Genomic DNA, 12679 nt, shown 5'->3' with positions numbered 1-12679 from the left:
TTCAAAAGTCATTCATTCTTTCTTCAAAGACCTCACACACGTTCTCAATGTGCTCAGAGACAACTTTACCCATGTCCTTGAGAGACCTCACTTATTTCATTTTATTCCCCTGAGAACAGAGGGCATAAGTCCAATTCTGGCTACTTGGGGTTATTCACTGGAAGGACCTTGCAAGGAGCCACAGGATCATGGACACTATCTCAGGGAAAACCTTACATCTTCAGATTTGTGTTTTCCAAACTTCCTCATGAATTCTGCCATTTCTGTGTGTCATTTTCACTATTCATTACCTGACAGACTTGATTGTTAAACAATTTTTGTTTTTAAAACCATTTGTTTGAAGTGCCTGTTCTGTCTTTTCCAAATGCACAGTTAAATAGAGAACTCAAAAGGAAAAAGGAAGTCATGCATGTTATAAGGTAATGCAGAAAGGGCACACAGCCTATTAACAAGAAGACTGCCCTACAGAGACTCATTGATGCTTCCAGAATGTGTAAAATCCCAAGACTATGGCTACCTATTTGAACAGAAACCCCTACCTATTTCCAGCAGAAAGTACTCTAAAGGACTCTTCATTTCATTTTCACTATTTATTACCCGACAGACTTGACTATTAAACAATTTTAACACCTGGGGCACATCCAGAGTGGGTGCAATTCCATGACACCCTAAGAGCACCCCTCTTAGAATCTGCAGAGGGTGTTCCCTTCACCACTGCATTTCAGCTGGATAACAAACCCCACAAAAAAGGCATCTGGGCGTAGCAGGTGGAGAGTCTGGGGCTCGGCAGACCCCAGTGTCCCCCACCTGCCCAATGTTGCCCAGCAGGCAGAGGTGGAGTGGGGTGTCCACCCCATGGGGCCTCTCATCACAGCCAAAGTCTGCTCAACGCCCCTCAGACTGGCAAGAAACAGCAGAAGTTCTTAAAGAAAGTCACTTAGAGAAGGATGTTACAACCCACTTCTGTTAATTTTTCCATTTGTTTGTGGAAAAAATCCAATTGAAAAGGGGGGTAAAAGACCACAAAGACTCAGGCTCCCCAAGGGTGAAGCCACCAAAGCTAGGACCAGAGGTAGGTCACTGTCTTGGAGGCAGGCTCTGCTCTTGCTGGGGGTGTGTTCTGGAGGGGCTGAAGGACACGTAGTGCACTGGCTTGTGCTGGAGCTAGACAGACATGGAAAGAAATGACACTGGCAGCCACTTGACCTGTCCAGCCTCAGTCTCCCTATTTGTTAAATGGACACATGCACAGCATGGGATTTTTTTTTGGAGAGGATTAAGTGAGATTTGTTTAAGTGACACATAAAAACTCCCACCCTCAACATTGAGATGAACCTGATTCAAAACTCTAAGATAAAGGCAAATTCATATACTCTCATTCTTCAAAGGCCCAGAAGTGGGCTTGTTTTACTCATCGGATGACAGTGAGTTCAAACATCAGTAGGGATAACTAACTCTCACACACACTCACCTTATATATTCCTTTGCACAAGGTGTTTTATTTCTGTTTATCTGGTGACTCTCAGAGAAACAGGTACAGCTAAGAGTGCCAGAGCCAGGATTTAAAAATCTGACAACTGGGCTCCCAAGTCCCATCTCTCAGTGATATATCCCGCCATCTATAAAACCCAGGGAAGACCAGAATTTAGACGAGGTTAGCACATAGTACACAGATTGGAACATTCTGAGTGGGTACATTCAAAGTTGGGGTGAGGAGGGGCAATGCGTCTTTGGCAGGATAAGGTAGAGAAAATGAGAAATCTTTTGTTTTTCTTTTTCAATTCATTAAGGTTTGTTGGGGTGAGCAAGACCCTCATTTTTTTTCTTCCCATGACTTCCCTTTCATTTTAACGGGGAAACGTGCATTTCAAAGACTGCTCAATAGCTGCGTTGAAGTCTCAAGTTCAACCACAATGTTCCCATTGTGGCTGGGGACTCCTTGGCCTTTAAGCTTGGGTTATAAAAATTTGGTCTGAGCCCAAAGTCTGGCTTTAATAGAATATTTTAATTTTGTTTAATGAATATTATTCTAAATCTGTTTGGCAGTTTTAAAATGTGTTCTTTTATTTTCAAATTAAAATTTACTAATGTTCAGTGCCTTCTTGGGGGTGGGGGTGCAGCAAGAACTGGGGGTGATAATAATACAAGCTACCATTTATTGAGTGCTTACTATGTGCCAAACACCCTGCTGTGCACTTTATGTGTGCCACCTCTTTTCACCCGCCCACCACCCACTGAATGGCCAGCATTGCCTCCCCAGTCTGGGAAGCTGAGAGAGAGGGTCAGCTCTCACCCGAGAGGCAGTGAGTGAGTGGCAGACGTGAGTTCAGACCAGATCCATCTGAGCCCAGGGGCTGCGTGAGAACCCCTGCCTGTGTTCTCTTTCTTAATGCTGAAAAGGGACTCAGCTGACTGAAGGACATTACTGGCCCAGGATGCAGTTCTCGATAACCTCAAGGGCAATTCATAGCTGCCTTAAGTATAATAACTAGCTTATGAGTATTCAAGGGAAGCAGGTAAACCAAAGCTAAATGCTTTACAGGTTTCCCCCACTACCTGAAAGTGGGTAGTTCTTATTTGATATGATTTGGGAGATTATTTTTGGGGTCCAGAATCCTGTTACCATTCATTTATATGGAATAATTTTTGACCATTCCAGACCCAAAATAGAACCTGCCAAATCAAACCAAATCGGGACATTCTGCTTTCGGATAGCGAGAAGAATCTGCGTCTCTATCATCTCATTTAAATTCTCAACACGGTCCTTTGAAGCAGATATTACTGTTATTATTATCACTATATCCATTTTATGGAGAGGAAAGTGAGCTCCAGAGAGCCTGTCATCTGCCCAGGATCATGTAGCTTGTAAATACTGCTACTACTATTAAAATAATGATGATGATGATAAATGATCACCATTAACTGACACTGATATACAGTCACACTATTAGCCAACACTATTCCAAACATTTGATATTTATTACTCCATCTCTATAATAACTCTTTGAGTAAGGTGCACTATTGTCTACCCTGCTTTACAGATGAAAAAACTGGGGCACAGAAAAGTTTGGTAACTTGTTATTGGTTAACACTGAGCAGGGACTTGAACCCAAGCAGCCTGGTTCCTGGGTTCAGGTTCTTAATCTCTAGGCTAGAAATCAGAGGTTTAAGTTGGGGAAGCCTGACCCCCCACTCCACCTGTTCCCTGCACATCTTAAGGGAACAGAAGGTTGTGCTCTGATTCTATTGGGAAGGAGTGGGCCACAGGCACTGCTGGACATAGTTCTAGAAACAAAATCCAGTGGCCTGTCCTAATTGAAGTAGGTTGGCTTCATCGGGTGCCAGTTTGGAGCCTTTTTCTCCATCTTACTGTTTGAATATGGAAAGTTCAAAAAGTCATATATTAATGCCCTCCGAATCCTCAATTTGAAAAAAAAGACAATGTACTATTGGTGAAAACACATTGGGAACCTGTCCTTACAGGTGCCAGACTGGGTCCTCTTGACTCAGATCCGAGCTCAGTAAATTCTGTTGCATAAATGAGTGAGTGAATGGATGGATGGATGCATTTGCAATTTCTCTCCATCACCATGTGATGACTCAGGTGCACAGGAGGCACTTAATAAAAAGTAAGTCAGAGAAATGGTATATAAGGTGTCCCAAACATGTTCTTTCTTGTCAACAAAATTTGTCTTGTCATATTGCAATAGCTCAAGGGTTAGCACTTTTGTTCTGTCAAGGGCCAGAGAGAAAATATTTTAGGCTTTGCAGGCCATGTGGTCTTTGCTATTTAAGGAGAATGCAGTCACAGGCAACAGCTTGGATTAGCTAACTGAGGTGTTGCAACTACCATTGCAGTGGCTTCCAATGCTAAACCTTCATTCATATCTACAAGGATAGGCTGAAGATGATCTGAGAATTAGGATGTCTCTTAATTCTGAGCTGGACTTTTGTACCCAACCATCAATTAATATCCCCAGGGCAAAACAAATGGAGACTGACTTTTAAAATCTGACTTTGAGGCAGACATCTAGAGAGAGGGTAGCTCTTATTACACTGGAGGGGGCAGGTGCGATACCCCAGTGGTTAGGAATTAAAGCTGGCTTCAGTTCCAGCTCTGACACGCATCACTGTGGACATGTTACTTTGCCTCCTCGAGATTGAATTTTTGCATCTGTAAAATAATCACAGCATTGCTGCTGGGGCTGATAGCACATTTCATCTAAAGCTATTTGGAGACAAAAAATATAAGTGTTTGCTTAGCACAGTGCCTGGCATATAATAAGTGTTCAATAAATATGGACCACTTGTTATTCCCAAGTGAGTTTTATGTTTTCTTAAACCAAAAATACGAACTCACTTTGAAAAAGCACAAAGAAAAGAAAACAAAGCTGCAGGAAAATAGACCATCTCCAAAGTCAGGTTTTCAAAGACACTCCAACAAGGTATTCCAGAGGCCCAAGGTGTCAGAAAATTCTTCATTCTAAATCAAACCACTAGCAAGCCCCCCAAAAATCCCAGCTCCCCCCACAAGAAAACCTTCTATATCCTAGCACTTCGTCTTTCTTGTGGGCACCAGAGCTGAGACATTCCTAGGGTTCAGACATTTGAGTTTAAGACATTCTTTCTCTCCTCTCACCCACCTTCCCTCCACACCCCAACCATTAACTTCTCTGGGGAGTGTGGTCCATTTAGCAAGGAGAGCACCAGAGAGCTGGGCCCATCACAGACCGGAGGTGAATAATCTTCTGGGTTCTTTTACACGGATGGATGGGGCCAAAACTGTTTACAACACAAGCAGCAAGTCACAACTTGTTTTGCCACTTGACACCATCCCAGCAGCGAGCCCCTACTTCCGCTACAGTACCTGCCAGTCACACAAAAGGCCAGAGGGGCAGGCATCCGCCCCTGTGCTCCTTCCTCTCCACCTCTTCCCAACCAAGAAGGGTGGTCGGACCTTCACAGCAGAGACAAATGTTTCTAGAACACCCTGAAACCAAAGTCCCCATATGTGCAAATAATACACACCCACCAAAAAAAACAACTCGGCACCAGCACACTTCAGGGCTCTTCAGAGAGGAGGTTTTCTCCCTAATTGGGATTTCCATCAGCACCTGGGGTGGTACCAAACATGGGGACGAGGTGGACACCCTCCATCCCTCTGTCTTTTAGGGAGTAGCCAGTCAAGGAACACCTAAATGTCTACACTTCTACATGACACCCTAAACGCTAAAAAACACATCCATGTTTGCCAGAACAAAGTGTTAGTTGGAAAACTATTACTCCCTTAACCACAAAGTTACTCCAGGAAGGGGATGGGAGGTGAAGACACTGACCAAAAAGAGCACAAGATGCATATGACCTCTCTGGCTTCCACCTGCCCAAGCCCCAGGAATGGGCTGCTTTGGAGCGGTGGGGCCCTGGGCCTGCCTTTTCTCAGCAACCCCCAGAGGCAGGGCCCTGCAGCGGGTGGGGATTCCAGCTCTGCCATCTCGCTCAGCCCCTTCAGCATCTCCCCTCTTCCTGAGAACCCAAAGCAAATGGAGATCTTTCCACCCTGAACGCAACCCCCCCCTCGGTCCGCTTGCACCAAACATCTAACCAGCAGGAATTTAGACTTGGCCACGGGAAGGAGAACGGGTGGTTTTCGCCCTGTTTTGGTGACCTTCCTAGGGCTTATTTATGCACTTCAAGCTCATGACCTAATACATGCTGGTTTGGCTTCTCTTCTCATAATAGCAGCCTGTAAAAAGCTTTTGAGAATTCCCCGTGTTTTCTTATTTTGGGTCAAGAAAATAAAATCGATATCTAAGTAACCTTAAAAAAAATGGCCTGTGCAATCTAAAAATTTGGAAAGTCTCCACCAGGACGCAGGCTATCTTGCAAAGCCTCAAAGATCAGCAAAGTCAAGGCCAACACTTGCTATTTTTTAAGGTGAGCGATCTGGTAACAGCCTATGTGAGAATGAGCTAAGAGGGACTTTTTGCCATTAGTCAAACAATGATATTTAAAACTCACATTCAAGCAATTACCGGGTGGAATTTTCCCGTGTTTTTCCCATTTCTTAAACAGAAGTGTATATGTTTTCGACATAGTTTCTCGCTGTAATTTTCTTTCTTGGCAAACCCACACCTTACCATGAAACCCCAAATATGCGTACTACAGAGACAATAATGGCTGAAACAGACTCAGCCGTCTCTGGCATGACCTGTCTTCACAAAATTAAAACGTCTTTTGGCTAATATACTGTATTCTTGGGAGATGAATAGAAAAGACAGGGGGACTGACAGATTCCACTGAGGCGAGACAAAAGTAAGTCGTTATACTCATACAGTAGTCGGACGTTCTGGTTCCTCGTTCTTTGGGGGAAAAGGACGTCGATTTTATCATTTTCCTTTTTGTTAAATCCACAGAGCTGACAAGTCCTCTTGGAATAACCATAATTACACCCAGGAAGGCATAGATTAAAAAATGGGTCTTTACGAGAAGCTCCAAAGGAAGAAAATGCAACTGAAATTACCCCTATCTTTGATATCATTGCCACAACACAACTGATCCTAACTGGCAATCATTTTAAACTTCTCTGATCACTTTAAAACATGTCAAATTTGTCTAAGTTGGCACTAGCAGGCAAAGACAGTTGGCCATGGATGGGCACATTCTCAAAACCGGTAAAAAGTAAACCTGTCTCCCTGATGATCTGTTCATCTAAGTTCCTGATTTAAATTTCTGCATAAAATTGAAAGCAGAGGCAGACTTTCCAAAAGAGCACGAGCAGGCACATCTGTGTCCCCACTAGTATCCTCGTCAGAAAGGGGACGGCAGTAAAGATGAAGCTCCTGCTTTCTGTATCCATCCTGCCTGGCTGCGTCCCAAACAGGGGACCCCCTGCCACCCCCATGACCCTTATCCCTCCTGTCCAAGATTCAGCAGCCCACGGTCCTCCTCCATGTTCAAAGTGACAAAGATAAATTGTCCTGGCTACCTGATTCTTGGGACCACCTGTTCCAAATACTTCTCTCTCCAAATGTTTATAATCTAACCCCCAAACACAACCCACCCAGAGCGATCCAGCACCTTCCGGAAACTTGGCTCACACCATCTACCGTAACATTTTAGGACCTTGCCACTGCCGGTAAGTTTATTGACTCTTTTTAGGAACTGAATAACAAGTGTTAGTATCGAAGGAACAAATCAAATTAGGGAATAAACAGTCATTTTCCTTTACAGAATCATCATCTGCAGAAGAGCACCATGCAAGAAGACCCGTATTTGGGTTTTCTAAATTCATGATGTGATTTTTCGTTCCGTTTAAGATAACAAGACCCAGCAGCACAGAGTCAGAAAAGAATTGTGTCCCCTTGCATTTAAAACCATCCAAATTCAGGGTCTCTCTCCAACAGAAACGTTCTCGGAGCCAAGCTTCCCCAGCAGAGGGGAAGACACAGCCCCAGGGTCTGAAAACTCTGTTCACTGGCTCTGGGGCCTCCAGTGAGCCACCTTGACTTGATGATGTTGCCACCTCTTGTTGGGAGAACTTCCTAAAGATACATGTCAGATCCCACATACAGGGCCTGATTATGAAATACAAGGCTGCGATTTGCAAGTGGCACGAAATGGCAAAGGCACCACTCTGATGGAAGCGAGTAAAGGAAAAATAAAAGCAACAAAAAGAAAATCAAAAGTCCATGGCTTCTTTTACCTCTTTGTCCTACATACACCTGGCAGGTACTTTCATACCTTAAAATTGATTTCAAATCACATGCAAGGAAGAACAAGTTCCTGCCCTCTGATTCATTTACAAGGAGATGGGGGGGGGGGGCTCTGAGCCAGTCCCGTCAGGTATTTGCCACCTGATGGAGGGGGTTTATCCTGGGATTAGAAGTTTTCTTCAAACACCATTAGGCCAGTTTAGATGTTCAAGGGGTGAAAATGAGGCATTGTCTCCAGCGAATTCTCTGCTAATTGTTTCCCTCCCAGAATCTTCTTTTTGGCCTTGTTTGTTTGGGGCTGTCTGAACAGCCACAAATGGATAGGGGGCAGGAAAAAGCGGGCCTTTCAGAAAACTGTTATGATATTGGGGGAGGGGGTTGGGGGGAAGGAGGCGGCTATGAGTGAGTGTTCTGCCTGTGCTTTCTGTCAACAGGCTGTGTTTTCTCAGCTCTGGGTTAATTCTCTGTAAAGAGATTCCTTTTGAGTGGAGTCCACCACCGACTACTTTTTCAGAGCAGCTAGCTAGGGAAAAAAAACTTCCTTCCACCAACAAAATCCAACTTTGGCAACACTTAGAAAGTTCAGGCTTTGGAGGTAACTAAATAACCAGCCACTGCAGCTCCCCCAAGTCCCACAGATACCGAGAAGGACACAGTCAAGCAAATTCTGCCTTTACGAAAAATCTTTGGGTGGAGAACGTTCTCCTCTGGCCCAAGGAATTCACATCAGGCCAGGCAGCCTAGCATTTTATCTGTGCATGGGTGATAAGCAGGTAGTTTTAGGTTCTTATCCTGCAATGTGAGAGGAAGTCTTCTTATCCAGGTGCTCGTGTGCTGTCTCTCTCTCTCTCTCTCTCTCTCTCTCTCTCTCTCTCTCTCACACACACACACACACACACACACACACACACACACACACCCTCAGACCTGAGGACCCTGTTTAACACTGACACTTTTACTTCTCCCCAACGCAACTTCTGTGTGAAGGAGGTCCGGCCAGCAGACAGCACCGACCCCAGCTGCAACTCCCAGCCACCTCCTTGGAGAAGACAATGCCCCGTGTGCGGCTATTTAGGAACAAATGTCTAAACAAGTATCTCCGCTCCCTCATGTCCCCCAGACAGCCATGGGCTCTCTCTGCCAGGAGAGGCATCTGTCACGAGCCGCTGGGAAGCGGGCTCATGCACCATAACGGCCTGCGATTTTATTATACAAGGAGTTTATTGCTGGCCTAATTAGTTTCAAACTGGGCATTCCAGCTGAGGACACCTAAAAAACATCTGGTGGAAGGAGCCGAATAAGTCCTCTTTCTGAGCTGGTTACGGTTGGATTTCTGCATAACTCTGGTCTCTTGTGCCTGACACAAGTTATCTTTGGAAAAGTAACTGCAAAAATAAGGAAATGGTTTCTTCTTTGTGGGAAACGAGTCCTCTTGTCATGGGGGAACCAGAAATGTCTTAAAGTGGATGTGCTTGCGATGGGTGTATAAACTGCCAGGGGTATCACTGGGTTGCTCAAACTAATTCAGACTGTGTCAATACTTAGCTGCACCAAAGGGCGTTTCACTGTGAACTTTTCTGTTCTCCCAGCAGCCGCTAGCATTTTATCAATTTATCCGCCTGGAACAGGCTTGCCATCTCTGCTATGCAACCGAAAGCAGAAGCAACACTGCATATTTGGAACAGTATATCTTGGGTGTTTTTGTCAAATGGTAATCCTTTAACAAGTCGACAAATTCCATCTCTTTATGTTGCATTTAATACAACACAAAAAGCATGAAAAAGAAGATTCTAAAACCAAAGTGATTAAAACTTTTTTTAAAAAAAAATCCCCAAGCTTTGGGATTCACAATATCCTTTTCTTTTCTTTAGTTACTCACTATTAGGAAAGAGATGTCTGCAATCAGAGTGTGTTCTACACACAATCACTAACACCGCAGGTGAGCTATTTAAAGACAGAAGAAAAAGGTCAAGTCCTTTAAGATAAAATAGTTAATAAAATGAAGCTGAAGTTAAGAGACAAGCATGGAGTAACTGCTATTTGTGTATGGGACAGATCAACAGCTTTTCAAAAGTTCAGAGCCTTTCAGAGCCAGCTACACTGGTCAAAAAGCCCAATTTAGAGTCTCCTCCAAAGGCAAGGAATTCTACAAGACGATTTTATGTTAGTCAAAAGCAAGATTCAAAGCATTATCATCTGCTAGATAAAATTTTTATTAACTTTCCCGAGCCTGGAGATGTCTAAATGCAAGGAACTATGAAGTTTAGGGGCTTTTAGGTGATGGGGGAGAAAAAAAATTGGGGGGGTGGTGGTGAGGGAAGGAACATTTCTTGATTACTTTAAAAAGGAGGTTCTTATTTCTCTCTCCCACCCCCTCCCCCTGCCCTGTGGCTCCTGTGCTGTAAGGCGGCCACTAGCTCAGTGCTCAGACTCTGGTAGCAGAATTTTCACTCAAGCAAGAAAAGTCTTAGGAAATTATGAGATTCGATTTGAAATACAACAATTGTCCACTAGTTATAATTTCCTTTGGAAGGGAGCTCGCTAATTCAAACATAATTCAGCGCTCAAATTCTTAGTTGGTGTCTGTAAATCATTCTACCTCCCCACTGCTCTTGCTAACAAGTCCCTACTCCACGGCTCACTCATTTCACTGCACCTCATATTTAAAAGGTGCCTTCCACCCGGGGTGATTTATATATATTCCGACGTTATAATAAAAAAATAATTAAAGATTATGCAGCCTTTCTGGGAAGGGGAGAGAAAGGAATAGCGGTTTCCACAAACATGCAGTATCAATTTTGCTTTTTAAAAAGAATGCAGAAGGCAGGCCGCGCGCGCTGTCCACGCAGCCCGGGCTCGGCTCCGGGGAGGCAGCAGCCGCGCTGCGCCCAAGCGGCCCCGGTCAGCCACTAAGCAAGGCGCGCTGAGGATTTTTGAGATGCGAGTGTTTTTATCAGTGAAGCTTTCCGAGGATTCCTTGAGCTCATCCACTCCTTGTTTGGGGGCAGGAAATGCATTTCAGGAGTTGGGTGAGCTCGGCCTCTCAAGCTCCCTGACGGCAAGGCTGGAACAAAACTTCCATTCTCCGCTCTCTCCCCTTACAGCGAATCCCTCTCCTTCCAAACCTCCTCTCCAAGGCAAGTTCTCTAAGTTTCCCCCCGACTCCAGCGGGCGCCAGGACGCCGGCTCCGTCGGAAGCCCCGGGAGCTGGACCCGAAGCGCAGGCCGCGCGCGAGGGACTTTGGAAAAGAACCGCGGCCAGAAACAAAGTCGCTTCAGCCCCATCCTGGGGAATCGGCGGCTCCATCTCGGCTGCCCCCCAAATACGGTCCGAGCGCGCGTCTCCCGGCGCCCGCCTGCAGCCTCCCGCTCGCCCCTCATCGCGAGCCCCCCAGGTCCACAACGAGCCGCAAGAGGAGCTACCCAGGCGCGTCTACACCGCCGGCGCTCGATGCACTTGTCCCGCGCGCGCGAGAGCAAACCTCAGGGACGCGGCTCCCCAGCGCGCGGGGAAACTGAGGCCCGGCGCCCGGGCGGGCGCCCCGAGCCGGGTCTGCGCTCTCTCCGCGGCGCTGGTGCCGGAGGCGCCTCGAAGCCCCGGGCGCGGGGATCAGCCCGTGCGCCGCGGGCGCCGCGACAGCTGCGGGGCCCTCGGCCGGGTCGGCACCCGCGGGGCGCGAGGCGCGGGGTCGGCGCGCACCCCCGGGCACCTCCCGCGGGCGGCCGGCCGTGGGCGCGCGGGGCTACTCACCGCGCGCAGTGGAGAGGGCGCCGGCGCGGCGCGGCGCGGGGCGGCGGGCGCGGGTCCGACGCGGCCCGGCTGACCGCGGCGGGCACGTTGCTGCCTCTGCCGACGCCGAAGCCTCCGCCTCCTGGGCTGCGGCCGCCGCTGCTGCGCGGGGAGGACCGGCCCCTTCCCTCGCTCGGCCGGGCCCTCCCTCTGCCCCCGCCCGGGTCCCCGCGCCGCTGCGTGGGCGCGTGGGGGCGCCGAGGCGCGGCGCTGAGCTCGGCGGGCGCACACCCCCGGCGGCCGAGCGCCGGCACCTGGCTCGGGTCCTGCAGCTGCCGCGGCGCTGCTCGCTGCGCCTGAGGCTGAGCCGAGCGCGCTCCGAGCGCCGGTCTTGGAGAGGCGAGGGCTCAGCCTCCTCCCACCCACTGACACCCCACACCTCCTCCCTCGGCAACCTAGGCGCGGCCCCGGAGAACGGAAAGACGGCTCGGGAGGGACGTCAACAGTGACACCGGATTCATTCATTCAGCCACCCATTCAGCCACCCATTCATTCATTCATCACGCAGTGCGCAGCTCCTGTGCAGGTCGGTGCAGCTCCTGGGAGATTCAGCTGGAAAAGACAGACTCGTTTTCTGGCCTCCCGGAACTTGCAGGCACATGGGGGAGAGTGACCATAGATAATCAATCAAGTGGAGAAACAAGATCATGTCAATAATGTTTAATTCCTATGGAGGGGAAAATATGAAGTGCAGGGGTGGAGGGTGGGAACCTTAGCTAGTGTAGTCAGGGAAGACCTCTCTGAGGAGGTGACACCTGCTTTTGAGAAAAAGCCATTGGTGGTGGCATCTGGGAGAGAGGAGTTCAGGGATCTCCTTCTGCCCATTTGATAGGTAAACTGAGGTCGCAGAACCTAACTGGCTTCCAAAGTACTTTCCACACACACCCTCAGATGAAGACACTTATTTCATCCCTCCGACCATCTCTTTCAAGCTTCCCAAAACACTACCTGGAATGGAGACCATGGAGCATTTTACTTCTTTTCACCCCTTTGCTAATGTTTATGAACCGCTGTGAGAAGCTTCAGTACCCCCCAAACTATACAGAACCCCACCATTTGTTAAGCTCAGTGTAGTACAGGGTACCCAGATGAATCTGAATCCCAGAGAAACAAGGAACAAGGCTTGTAAATATAGCCTTTGCAGTCGGTGGTACATACGTACATTAAAAAGTATTCA

At 47.4% G+C, this 12679-nt stretch overlaps 1 protein-coding gene across 1 annotated transcript in view; it reads right to left on the bottom strand.

Annotated features, from left to right (window-relative positions):
- Positions 1–11478, bottom strand: part of EYA2 (EYA transcriptional coactivator and phosphatase 2) — a 267711-nt gene extending 256233 nt beyond the window's left edge. The window contains exon 1 of the mRNA XM_054698087.1: positions 11464–11478. The gene's annotated coding sequence lies outside the window, so the exon portion shown is untranslated. The remainder of the gene's footprint in view (positions 1–11463) is intronic.
- Between the last annotated feature and the right edge of the window lie 1201 nt (positions 11479–12679).

Source organism: Talpa occidentalis, unplaced genomic scaffold (genome assembly GCF_014898055.3).
Source record: "Talpa occidentalis isolate TD23 unplaced genomic scaffold, MPIMG_talOcc4v2.1 talOcc4.10, whole genome shotgun sequence".
Lineage (NCBI taxonomy): Eukaryota > Metazoa > Chordata > Mammalia > Eulipotyphla > Talpidae > Talpa > Talpa occidentalis.
Note: the sequence above shows the minus strand (reverse complement) of the source record. Positions and strands in the feature narration are given on the sequence as shown.